A 14,526-nucleotide genomic window follows, 5' to 3' on the forward strand; every position below is an offset into this window, starting at 1 on the left:
CTGGTTCGGTTCTTGGTTCAAGATTGATCCTTAAAAAATATGATTTTTCCAAAATAGGGAATACGATTCACAGTAGGATGGAGAAAATTTTTTGAAATTCACCCATTCTATTTCGCAAGATTCAGGCGTCCATACGATGGATAAAGACTCCATTTCCTAATAGACACATGGCGAAACCCCATTGGTGCTCCCTTAATAATTGACGTAAAGATAAAGACTCCATTTCCTAATAGGAAATGTCTCCTTTTAGATCATTCTCCTTATAGTCATGGGTTTCTCTTTATAAAAGCGGAAACAACTCTCCCCCATAGGAGGCTCCCTTCTCTCCTCTCTTCCCCTTTCTCCCACATGCTCTTTCTCTTTCCTGCCATCTTCTTCTGGCCTTCGAAAACTTGACCAACCTCCATTGCTTTACCACAACACCAACACTGGGTGGAAGAGGTTGTGGTGGTGGTTTACCTTCAAAACCGAAGTAACATCAATTAGATATATTTAGAAAGACAAAGGGGTGGAGCCCTTGGTTTCACATCTAGAGGAAGAATGAAAAAGTTTACATTACTGATGAGAATATGAATGTTGCTCTATCCCTATTTTAAGTCCAAAACATGATTTTGGAGCCAATAAATTAGGGAATAAAGATCTTCGGGTATGTTAGTTTTTTGGGTTTAGAGGGGGGAATTCCATTGACCAAAAAACTCATGTTCTTTTTTCAGATTTTTGTAGGAATATGGGAAAATTTATTTTCCTCCCAAGTGGGTAAATAACTTTTAGACCTGGGGGAAAGTTTCCAAAACTTTGATGTAATAAAAATGCCTCTTTTAATAATGGACTGTTATGGTTAAAATGATCATTGTCTTATTTACTTAGGAAATAAAAGAACATGGGTATATGCACTTACCCGGGTAAGTAATTTACCGAAAAGCAAATGGTGCCTTAGTGTTCTTGGGTAGAATAAGATAAATAGAGAGAGGAGAGAGGTGAGATAAGGAAGGAAGGTTTAGTTAGTAGCTTGGGTATTATTTTGTGTACATCCCTATTATATAATGATTATGAAGAATGAATGACTATGAACAAAAGAATTGGGGTGGGAAAGGGAGAGGGGCCATGCTGATGTGGCAATTTGACAAAGTTATGAATGGTATAAGAAGGGGAGAGAGACAATGCATGAGAAGCCTTGATTCGAGAAGGGGAAAAGGAAAGGCCAAATGACGTGGCTGGTTTTGTTTCAGTACATAGTAATAGATAGTATACATCCATAGTTTCATATTATTATATTTGGTTATTTGCAAATATAAGCTTGGATTGGGCTTGGATTGATAAGCCCAACCCAAGCTTATTTGCAAATATAGTTTCAACTATGGATATGCCTACATGTATACATTTATCAATTGACATTTGTACACATTTTTAATATATTCTATTTTGAAAATCCCTCTACACAGGCTTAACTATTTCTAACAAAGTAACAAGCATAAATGAGGGATTTGCTTTTCTAATGTTTGTCAAGTGGTACCACTTCCCCCAATTTCTCCTTAATTGTTGCTAATTCCTATTGATCTCTTAAACTATCTCTAATTCTTATATATTTATCTCTTAAATTATCTCTGATTTAGTAGAGAGATTCCCTCCTAAACTATCTCTAATTCCTATTTATCCTCTCCCCCACTTTTTATCTACATATATCTAAAAAAAGTTTCAATTAAAAATTTTCAGAATTATTTAAATATTATAGCGAAATTATATACTAACTTTAAAATATTTATTCAAAAATCAAAAATTAATTAAATAGATTTAATAATATTCATATTATTAATAGGTCTATATTTTACAAAGTTCATCATGAAATTATGTAGTAACAATATAAATTATAATTTTACATTCAATTTAAATATTATTCAAATAATAAAAATGTAACATTAAAAAATAAAACATTATTTAAATATTTCAATAACTTAATATATTAAAAAACAAAACATTAAAAACAGCAAAATAATTATATAACAAAATATTTAATATTACAAAATAACATTAAAATAAATAAATTTCAAAACAATATACAAATAAATATTTTATATATTATTTAAATAACAAAATATTTAGCATGAATGAATTTTAAATAGTTAAAATAATGAAATTATGTAATAAATTTAAAAAATCTTAAAAGTAGAAAATAATCATTATAGATTTCACAATATTCATATTAATAATAATTTAATATTTTACAAAATTATTGACCATATATGTAATAATAGTACTAATTATAATTATATAGATTATTAAATTCAGTAAAAAATTAATATTTAAAAATGTAAATAACAATATTATTTAAGTAACTAATTAATGTAAATAACTAATTTCACTTATATAAATTAATAACTAAAGAAAATAACTTTCAAAAAAATATTTATTAGTAATAATTTTACAATAATAGTGTATATTCATTATATATTTATATATATACACTGAAATTAATATTTTTTTATTTTCATTAATTATTAATTATATTGTTTTGATAAATATGTTTACAATAATTGTTTATAAACCTATATTTGATTTGTTATTTAACAGTAAATTGTTAAAAACATTGGAGATTAAACAAATATTATTTAACTTTTGAAGTTTAATTTGTCATATTTATTGTATTTTTTTGATAAAATTTATTTTTAGTAATGATGTATTTTTTATAATTTATTGATTAATATTTATTAGAGATTAAACTATTATTTGAGATTACACTATTTATCGACTAATTTAATATATTTTTAGTATTTATTGAATTTTTATTAGATATTTATTGTATTTATTCAATAATTGTGTAGTTTTTCTATATATTTTCAAAAACTTATTAAAGATTAAACTATTTTTCTTTTTAGAGATCAGACTATTAATTTAGTTGAAATTTAGAGTGTTCAAGAATTGATTCAGTTTGGTTGTATTTGGTCTTGTCCACGATAAGATATGGCATTCTACTATGTATGGACAATCCTCGCCACAAAATAGCGTGGACAGGGACATGCCACACCCTAATTTATCAATCATAGTATTTTCTCGTGGATGGTCCACACTATGGTGTGAATAATTTGTGGGAAGGTTTTAGTGTTACGCACATGCGTTACATTAGTCCAATTACTCTCATTTTATTTAATCTTTTAGTAATTTTTAAATTTTTAATTTTTAATATTTTATCAGTAAAATAATAATCTTAGTGTTAATTCTAGCATAAGTTCTCGTTCTCAACTCTTTTTTATTATTTAAATATTAATTTTTAATATTCTTATCAATAAAATAATATTCTAAAAATTGAAATTGTTGTCTACATATTGATGCCTTTTTTTTCAATCTATTTACATGCAAAAATTAGACATTTATGATCGATTATGTAGATCTCCCATAAAATGTATATGAGATACATGGAATAAAAAAGTGTGGTGTGGACTCCACACAACACCTATAGAACGTCACTGTGGGTGTGGACTGGTCCGGTCAACACAATCTATCCATAGTTCATAACAATTGTGGACTATGGTGTGGTGTGGATTGGTCCCTACCACAGGGTGTGGTGTGGATTTATCCACACCCACCAATTTCTCATCCACACTACAAAACACCCCCCAAATCGACCTGGTTAGGTTAAGAGTTTGTCACCCAAAATCGATTGACCATTAGTTTGGGTCTATTTTCAACTTGGTTTGTTTATTTAAAAGATTAAACTTAAAAAATAAAATAAAATTTAATAATTTACATTGTTATTATTAAAAAATAAATAAAAATTAAATTTATGATATAAAATATTTTAGACTAAGAAATATGGGAATCTTTCCACTTTCCTGAATTAAAAAATTATATTTAGAATATAAAATATTAATATATATATCTATGGTCGATTTAGTTTTGTTTTGGTCGATTTACAAATGGCCAAACCAAAACTGACCTAACTTGGTCGAATTGGAAAATTGCTATACCAAAGTTGATTGAAAATACTAGAAAACTGACTAACTCCAATTGAATTCAATTGGATTGTGATGTCATGCAATCTAGTATCTCTCTCATGTTTGATTACTCGGACTCTGATTTGGATATTCCCTGATCAGGGTTGAGCTATGCTAGGCCAAGCTGAGAGGTGATTGAGCTGAAATGCACTGTAAAACTGAGAAAGTTAGAGTGCTTGTTTGTCTTTACCCAGGGAGGGCACTCCGATGTTTAAGCCAGAGAGATTTCTTGGGAATTCTTTGAAAGACTGAGAGCTTTATTGTACTCAATGTGTGTATCATTTTGGGTGAAAAATGGATGCCTTTTATAGGCATCAGGGCTCAGGGCCCCCTGATAACGGGTCTGAGTTTCTGGCGGAACTATTTCTGCATTATTAGGTGCGTTAATATGATGGTTACGAGATCTCTGCGAGGTTACAATCTTCCCGAGTAGTTCTGAGGCACATGACTCAGTAAACCGTTATAACGGTCGAGGTGTCAACGCTTTTTGTAGAGTACTATCAGAGACGGTTAGCGAGCTCTCCCTTGTAGGTTGTCCTAGATTCCCATAGCTCGGCCGACCATTAGGATAGGTCGCCATAATCTTATGGGGTCTACTAGTTTGGCCTTGCCAAGGTGGAGGTTGGCCTGAATGAGGTGCTCTAAGTTAACTTACCGAGTTGGTCTGTTGACTCAGCATTGAGGTGTCATTCGAAGGCCACGTGTCGCTATATAGTTGAGAGAACCAAATTATCCCTCATCAGATTGGTTATTAAAAAGTTAAAATATAAAACAATTATATACTCCTATGTATTTTTGTTGTTTAACTTTCGCTTAACAAAACCCGTTCATCACATGCGTCTCCTCCTGTTGGACTATAAAGTCCAGCAAAGTTATATATGCAACACACATTCCAAAATTTATCATCTGATTTGACATGTTGGGTTAATCTCATGTTAAGCTTGGCTTAGGGAATTCAAGCTTGACCTTTGGTTGGACTAGGCCCAAACTCTAGGTCCAAGTCTTATATTGTTGGGCCTGCAATGACCCTCAACCTGATGCAATAGCTTGAAATTTGAGTAATGTTGGGTAAGTTTGACTTCAAGTTGGGCCATGACCAAATTCTAAATCAAGTCTTAGATTTGGGCCTGGGTTGATCCTATAACATGCGGTGGAATTTGATTGTATTAACTTCACAACGGTAGTACAAAATTTCTTTTTCTATCCTCACTTTATTCATCCCTCCTTTCCTTTCTCCTCTTGCACCTATAAACTAGTTAATTGAGAAAACAAACCCATTGCAAAGTGGAATGTTTGTTTAATTAGGCTATATTGTGGGGTGCACGTCTAAATTGGCTTTGCAATTTTGTTGTCACCGAAGAGCTAAAACCTCCCGTCTGGATCTGCTAGTAACAGAACAAAACTAGGTAAGGACAATATGTAATTCTCCTTTTGGAATAATACAAATCTAAATATACAAAATACAAGATTTTGTATAGTATAAATACATATAATATACAAACTAAGCCTAATGCTCAGTTTAGAAAGAATACAAATACATATAAAATAATATAAAATATAAAGTTTTACGCTCTACATATTTTTATTTATACTCCTTCTAAATAGAGCCTAAGGCTCAGTTGGAGAAAAGTGCAAATACAAATATGTTCAATGCATAGCCTTGTATCTGTCATTTTTAAACATTATATTTGACAAGAGCACAAATATAAATATATACGGTATAAATACAAAGTTTAGACAAGATTTACACTGTACATATTTATATTTGTATTTATAATCTTAACAAACTGAGTCTAATACATTTGTGACTTTATTTAATTATTTAATTATTTTTTGAAAGCTCCTGTTAAGGGATAAAGAAACAGGTGGCATGAAACCTTGATGCGCGTCCATACATACATAATTTCAGATGGGCAACGTAGCTTTATCACTCACCACACCAACAGCACTCTCCATCTCTTACTCACAAACTTGTTTTACATTCTGTGTATTGGGAACATTTCCCATCACTCGTAAAAATAGATATTTCCAATGCACACTACACCACACCTGTATATCTTGTGGAAAGAGTTGTTGGGTGGGAGTCAGACGGAAATGGAGTATTCTGTTTTTGTATTTGATTTTATGATTGAATCTACCATAGCCATAGCGGTTGTAATTCTTTCCTTTTTTTTTTCGTTTTGGGAATAGCACATCATCACATTATAATAAATCTCCTCCAAAGTCGGTGGTAGCTAAAACAGCAGCTAATATATCAATTAGGGGCGAGTATGGGTTGGTTTGGTTTGGTTCTATAGCAGAACATGGGATCTATTTTGTATAGGTCGATTCTGGCCTTACTTATTTTCAATAATAATAATAATATATATTTTAAAACTTATATTGTTTTTATTGATTAAATTGAGTAATTTAATATGTAGATTATTATAATATATTAATATATGGTTTAAAATTTGTTATTATAATTTAAATTTTGTAAATATTACATTTTACACTATTTATTATATACATTCAAATATTAAAATGAAAACAAATGATCAAATCATTTAACAATGAATGCTTGGGTTCAAATCTTCACATTCTTAAAAATATCTTGAAATTTATTTTAAGGCAAATTTAAAATATCTTGGGTTCAATCAAGGCCAGTTCATCAGGATGGTTCAGGTAGGGTAAAACCCTAGACCCTGGAACTGACTTGGGTAGGGGTCGGTTCTAAGAATTTGGAACCAGACCCTAGGGCTGTCAATTGGACTGGATCTGGTCCAATCTGGTCCAGTCCAACATTGGTCAATTTACAAATGGACTGGACCAAATTTGGTCCAAACCCCATGCAAACTGGATCCAATCCAGTCCAATTGAAATGCAAATGGACCAGATTGGACCCAATCTGGTCCAAACCAAATGAAATTTCAAAAAATACCTGAAAACCCAGAAAATATAATAAATTACAAAATAGTCCAAACCCCATACAAACCGGATCCAATCCAGTCCAATTGAAATGCAAATGGACCAGATTGGACCCAATCCAGTCCAAACCAAATAAAATTTCAAAAAATACCTAAAAACCAGAAAATATAATAAAATGCAAAAATAAAGCCCGCATCAAAACTGTATCAAGGATTATATACTTGCTGTATCTGAGTATATGATATAGTTATATCAAGCATCAATTTCATAAGAAAAACAGAGTTAGTTGGGCAGAGCTCAACTAGATGAACTGGCTGAACTAGCGGAGTTGAACGACTTATTGAAGTATCAAACAAACCCCTGGCCACTGTTGCAAATGGAGATAGATGTGAACAGAAGAGTGCAAACATTGGAAAACATCAGAGTGCCAATATAAGATCCAATTAATGAATAAATGAACAATGAGTCAATGACCCAGTTATAAATAAAATTTTCAACTAGTGTTGGATCTCCATCAGGTGGTATCAGACAAAAAGGATAATATAAATAATTCAAAGACACCATGTGCATTCATTGAACCATAAGGCAATGTGCCGGTGAAACCTGAACAAAGAAAAAGCAAAACAATTTTTTGGGCCCCAGCCTTCTTCTGATACTTATTTTTTCTTTTCCAGAATCTCCATCAACTCCTCATCCTATATTAAGATCTTTTACATTAATGCACCATGCACCCTATTAGATGTGAGTCGCCGACTCACCGGTGAGAGAACCGTCGGAAAAAAGCCGTCGGAGAGAGTTCACTCAGGGAAAAACCCTAGGTTGGAGTCCGAGGTAACTTCAATCGTTCCTCAGTCCTCATCCTCAAATGGTTTGTAGACTTAACCGGCTTTGTCCGTTTCAGTCCACCAATTATTTAGGACCAAAATAATGCGGACCAGTCAAATCTGATACAAAAGTATGGGCCGTCCAACCCATCCATTTTAATGCGATTTAAACGGTCCAACCCGAATCTGGTCTATTAACACCTCTATCAGATCCTACCCTCTAACAGATTGAATAGGGTTCGTTTCATTTGGTAATAGGTAAAATCTATCCGTTTACTCACCTCTAAAACTAACTGGGCCACCCCTTGGTTCCTTTTTCAAGTGAAACATATTTTTTTTCAGATGTTGTGGGCTTAATCCTTTATTCCTTTTAATCAATATTTTTTTAATTGCTTTATAGAGTCTCTCACAACCCGAACCCACCCAAAAGGCCAAAAGTATAGCCCAAAATTGGTCCTCCCCCCAACCCCCCCCCTCCAAAAAAAAAAAAAAAGGAAAATTTCCTTTGGTTTTTGTTATAAAAAATTCCCTCAATTTTGTTGTATAAATATAACTTTAAATGTAGTGGATTGTGGATGCAACTCGGTTTGGCACGAGTCAGCACTTATTTGTGTTTGGGCCTTTGGGTCAAGTCCCTAAATAACCGTTTCTCATCTCTATGAAAATAAAACTTAATTTAATCTCTTAAAATTAAATAATAAAAAATAGGTATAAAGAATAATAAAGATAAATGAATAAACAAATGTATCGGAATAACAGTCCTTACTTAACAAGGGGCATGCCCTAGTTTGAATAAAAAAGCAGAAGATGATAATATAAATTATATTTTTCGTTGAAATATTGTTCTTGGTCTACATCTAAGTCTTGCTGATGATAGGGGTGGCAATTTCTGATCGTAGTTGACCCATTGAATCCACCTGCTTACAGTTCATTCAAACCCATCCATTTAAGATGTGGGTGGAATATGGGTTGACCATCCCATTGGATCAATTAAAAGGAATAGCATACATGGACTTAATTTCAAATAGGTCTTCTATGTTTCTGTTTGACGCCTCCCCCCCCCCCCCCAAAAAAAAAAAAAAAAAAAAAAAAACTCTTCTATCGTTGTATGCTTTCCTTTACACAAAAAATGAGATCGATCTATCCAAAAGTTCTTCTACGTTCATATTGACATGTTATATATGGAGTAGTAATTTATTCTTGTTTTCTTTTTCCCCACTTTAAATCTCTAAGTTGCATACCGAAAATGTCCAGGCCCACTAAAGAATCAATATCCAAATATGCTTTTTTCATGAGCTTTTGCTAATGCTCTCTATCCTTCTAAACATATTCAATCCGATATAAAGACGCTACGCTTTTTTATGTCGTTCCATATTTCATTAAAGAAGGCTTGGAGCCCACCATTAAATTTGGTTGCTCGGCTAACTCCAAAATCTGATTCATCTCTAATAAATTTTATACCACTAAAAATTTCAGCATGTCAATGAGTATAATAAGAATTCATAAATTACTTCTGCTGCCTATTTTGGGCCTTACAGTCGTAGATAGGAATATGGTTTTCAAAATTGGACCAGAAAAAATCAGAAACTGATCACTTGATTGGTTTCATTTTACCCAGAACCGTCTTTTGATAAAAAATCATTTAACAATTTTTGACCGTTTTTTGGTTTTTATTTTTTTGTTAAAATGATCCGTTCATTGGATTCAAACAGCCAAATCATTCTCTGAATGTTTTGTTGTCGGATTCAGTTTTAAAAACCTTTGGTAGTAAGATCCACGTCCACTGGATGATGGCTTTTCAATCCATTGTAACAGATTTTGCTATCTCTCTGTCGTTTTAGATAAACAGGAGCTATCAGAAGACAGTTTTAATTAGAGCAGTTATATTGGGCGTGGGACTAGAGGACCACTAGACATTAGTTGCAGAAGGAAACCTATAACTTTCTAGATGCCATAACAATATTTCCCTACAATCTAGAGTGCATTATCAACTCTATCATATCAATCCCCTAAGTAAAAAGTTAAAATTCCTTGCTTTGCTATGAATAAAATCGGAGTTCCTTGAAGCTGTGAATTGGGAATATCTCTCTCCATGAAAAAATATATAAGTATGGAGATGTATCAAATGGATGGTTGTAAATGGTTGTGAGGACGGTATAAGGATGGTTTTGTGAGTACTAAATCCGATCTTGCCATGAAAAGCCTTATTTTTTAATCTTTAATTTGATAGGTAATCCATGAAATCATTTTAGAGGTTGCTTTTTTATCATTTTTTTCGGGTGCTGAAGATGTCTAGATTTGAAAAAGATGAAGAGAGAGAAGCTTAGAACGGGTATAGAACAAGTTAATTACAGTGAAGGGTTCAGTGGGCATAATTCATAGAGGGAATAAAGCTCACCCAGAGAAAAGGAGAAGTCAGTTTAGATCGAGCTCTTAAGCTTACAAGTGGCTAGAATATATTTGTTTTTCATGGTACAGGCTCGATACTGATCTCCAGAGAGAAATCGAATGTTAGGAGAATATTACCTGGAGAAGAGAATTCCAACTTTCTCTCCAGAGTCCGGTACAACTGCAGCTGCAATTAAGCTGCATCCCTTCCACTGATCTGATGGGGCCCCAGATTTCACCAACTTTATGCATGCATTCTGCGCTGCGTCAAACTGCAGATGAACAGAAGGCTTTATAGCCAAGAATAAGATCAGATAGCACATTCAAAACCTGCTAGGCTGCTACCATCCGAAAATAATTGATCAAAGCTAGAGGATGTCTTGGACATTATTAAAAAAGTGAAGAGTACTGTCATTTCACCCTTTTACAAAACCCTTTCAGGAGGAGAAAGGATTAGCTGAAGGTGATGGTTGTAGAAGGAGCAAGGATTTATGGTGGGGCCTATGACCTTATTATTGATATTGGTATGGAATGTTATTATTAGTTTCACAGCCATCTGAACAACCATTATGTTCAGCTAATCCGAATTCTTCGACAAGGCGGTGAATAATTCATTGCAGACCATGAAGTGAAAGAAACCAGTTAAAAAGAATTTATGGTCAACATCATTTGAGGTTTTTGAGCTGATAGCGAGAGGCAAAGCAAAGCATACACCCTTTATCAAGTGGGCAGTTTTAACAAAAGATGATTGATGTCTTTGCTTGGAGGGATTTACATCTAAGCTAGTACAAAGCAATTTTGAAAGTGATACCTCTTCCGGAATTGGGCGTACTACAACTGTGAGAGCATCTGCATGGTACCTCCGGATAATGATGGAAGCTAATTGAGGGGAATTTTGTGGTCCCGATCAGTCCTTATTTGCTTTTTACTAGATTGGATTTAGAATCTTGTGCTTTGTATGTATTTGTGTTGTATATATTCGTATTTATACTCTTTTCAAACTGAACCTAAATGGCAGAACACCACTTGAATAGTTGCATGGTTTAAGAAATTTAGTTTTAGCAGGGAGTTTTTCTTTCTATATTTTCAGGTATTATTTAAAATAATAAAAAGGTATTTATATAAAAATTATAAAATGATTTAAAAATAATTAGCCAAAAAATTCATCCAGAACTCTTAAAATTTGAAAAGTTGTATCGAGGGGCAAGGGTCCCAAATTGCCGAAACATTGAAAATTATAATTAGACACTTTGTGCCAGGCTTTGGATGCTTTTAGGAAAGATAATGGCCCAGCTTGGTCTAAAATTGGCTTAAAAAGTAGATAAATTCACTTTTGCTATGACATGGTTTTAGCCTAAAAATCATGGCCATAGATGTATTAATTGCCGGACTTCCACCAAGACGACATTTCAACTAATTCAAGGTGGTGCCAACTGTCATTACAATGCATCAAAGGTTTTGATTTCATTGTTTTAGCGCAGCACTAAAACAATTTCATGTCAAAGGTGCCTTGTTTACTTATGATGATGACTTGGACACGGTTTGAGCTTTGAACTTGTAAACGATAAGATAGGTTAGAATTTGGCTGTTCCGATCAGGTAGGTATAATGTTGTAAGTACGTTTAATGACTACCTCAAAATTTTTTTGACACCTATCTCTTAAAATACCCACACCTCTTATTCTTGTAAAAGATTAAAACCCACTTGTGACTGTTGTTAAAATACTTGTTAAGTACTCATTTAACATGCTTACTTATGTTGTGCCTACTAAATCCGGTCCCAGAATTTGGAGATGAAATTTCCTGAAAACAAAAATTGTTTACACACCCTGAGAATATAGCATCCAGTTATATATCGAGAATATTTTTAGATGATGTTAATATACAAATATGAAGATATTCCCAATATACGGCCGAATGCCATGTTTTCAGGGTGTATGCATGACTTTTGCTTCCAGGAGACCTGGGCTCCAAGATTCGACTTCTCGGGAGTTGGACTTCACTTGCTTGTGATTAAGTATGTGTAGTTCCATGGGTGTTTATATGGATAGGCCATTTATTTGTATGTTTTCACTTTAAATGTTTATTTGTACTTTTTCATTTAAATGTTTTCCACTTTAAACGTTTCTTGTTTTTGTTGTTTGGTTGGGCTTTCACCTTAAGCATTTTTTACTCTTCACCTTACATTAATACCCATTAAAGTGTGTCATATCAGCATTTGGTTTCAAGAAACACCAAGGCATTGGGGTAAACAAGAATTTGACATTTCCCCAAATACCTCATGCACAAAAGTTAAAGCGTTTCAGTTTTCTAGCTATTATTTATTTAATAAACGATGAAACAAAATAATTGTTTCATTTTATTTCATATGCAAAAAGCGCCAATGCATATGTGACACTGATATAACAACATTTTTTTAATAAACGTCCACAAAACCAAACACAGTTTAAGTTTTGTGAAGTATTATTAGACCTAGAGGGGCTAATTTGAATCAATTAAATCTAGCCATAATTATATATCTCTATGAATTAATTGTCTTTTTTTTTTTAAGAAACGAAAATTTTATTCAGGTAAAACTAAGAGGGGGGACATAACGTTATTACTCAAGAAAACCAATACAAGAGGGCAAAAACAGCCGATTTGTCTCCCTTTGGTAAATGGAATATTTAACTTCACAAAATGGAATCTACACGGGTGTAGATAGAATGCGCATGCGAAAATTTCAACAAAAAAGTTTCTTTCCAATCTATTACTTTTATGGGGACCGACACATGTAGAAACTCATCAATTAATCTCATCGACCAATGGTTTTTTAGCTTTGAAGTTTTAAATTTAATTTTTTAAATGTTTATAAAAGTGAGTTCTCTTAGTCTTAGGAGTGACACGTATAAAAATCCATCAAATAATCTCATCGACCAACGGTTTTTTGTTCCAATTTTTTAAATGTTTTTTCTTTAAAGCTTTAAATTTATTTTTTAAATGTTTATAAAAGTGAATTCTCTTGATCCTGGGAGCGGCATGTGTCAAAGTCCATCAAATAATCTCATCGACCAACGATTTTTTGTTCCAGTTTTTTAAATGTTTGTAAGGATGATTTGACTTACAAATGTTGATTTGAGGGGGAGATGTGTAAAAACCCATCACTTCATCCCATCGATCAATGCTTTTTTGCTTTAATTTTTTACTGGGAGAGAGGGAGAGGGAGAGAGAGAGAGAGAAGGGTTTGGATTGGGCGGGTAAATAAATTAAATTAAAATGTGTTTTGGAGAGTCCAACCATTATTAAGTCTAACTCTGTTAAATTTAAGTTTCAAATGAAGAAGGTGCATGGCGTGGTAATTTTCTATTGGCTGAGACACAAAATTTTCTGTTCCCTGTGCTTATTTTTTTATATATAAAATGCTCAATAAATATTTTGTATTGTCATGTTTGTGCATAAAATATATCTTGTATATTATATTATATAAAATATTATGTATACTATGTATTACAAGTGTCATAACATAACTTTTTTGGTATTAGTTAGTTGGTTTTAAATAAAATGTATCTTAAATTCCCTGAAATCTCTCTTCCGAATCTTAGAAATTTTCATTCTTTTTTCTATACTTAATTTTTTCAAATTGGTCAAAAAATATTCTTTTAACCTGATTCAGAGAGAGAAAAAGGGGATTTTAATGCTTGATTTATTGTATGTATTACAATTTTATAGAATTTATGTAGATGTAGGGATAAACTTAAAAAAAAATTATTAATCCAGTGGTCAATTTATAATATTTTAGGGGTCACATAGATAATACTCCAACCCAAAGAGGGATAAAATACTAATATGAAAAATTATTTTTTTCAAAAATTCCATTTCCCACAACAAGTTGGCAACTATTTCCAAAATGTTGCGAGCAGAGTTCGATTTATATTTATATATTTATATAATTTATCCCATCATTAGTGAGGCGAACAAAATTAATTATACATTTTTTGGGTACTTTCATTTAAGCAAGTCCAATGGTATTGTTAGACCATTGTAAGTGATATGATCCAATGGCCAAAACCGTTGCATGAAAGCCATTCATTAATAATAATAATAATAATAATAATAATAATAATAATAAGAACAACAACTTGGACCAGGTAAACTATACAAATTGTGACACTAAATCAACCATGATAAATTATTATATTGCATTACTTTAAATCTTAATTAAGTATGTTAATATAATTTAAACCTTACATTAAATTAAGTTAAATATATTAATTAATTAATTAATTTCACTTAACTTTAACATAAGTGGTGGTTAAAAAAACCATTTAACATAAGTTAGTTCAGAAAATGGGATCTTTTTTGGCTACAAGGCCGACAACCTATTCTTCAACATTATTAATTTAACAACTTTATTATTTTTGTTTTTGTACTTTTTTTAAT

At 32.2% G+C, this 14,526-nt stretch overlaps 1 long non-coding RNA gene across 1 annotated transcript; it reads right to left on the reverse strand.

Annotated features, from left to right (window-relative positions):
* Nucleotides 1-5,121: 5,121 nt before the first annotated feature.
* LOC148875771 (uncharacterized) lies at nucleotides 5,122-10,472 on the reverse strand. Its single transcript, XR_016105313.1, has 2 exons — nucleotides 10,247-10,472; nucleotides 5,122-5,371 (listed from the first exon to the last, which is right to left on the reverse strand). It is a non-coding gene; the product is annotated as an uncharacterized LOC148875771 (long non-coding RNA).
* Between the last annotated feature and the right edge of the window lie 4,054 nt (nucleotides 10,473-14,526).

Source organism: Nelumbo lutea, chromosome 1, assembly GCF_056320005.1.
Source record: "Nelumbo lutea isolate HS-2025 chromosome 1, American lotus-T2T, whole genome shotgun sequence".
Lineage (NCBI taxonomy): Eukaryota > Viridiplantae > Streptophyta > Magnoliopsida > Proteales > Nelumbonaceae > Nelumbo > Nelumbo lutea.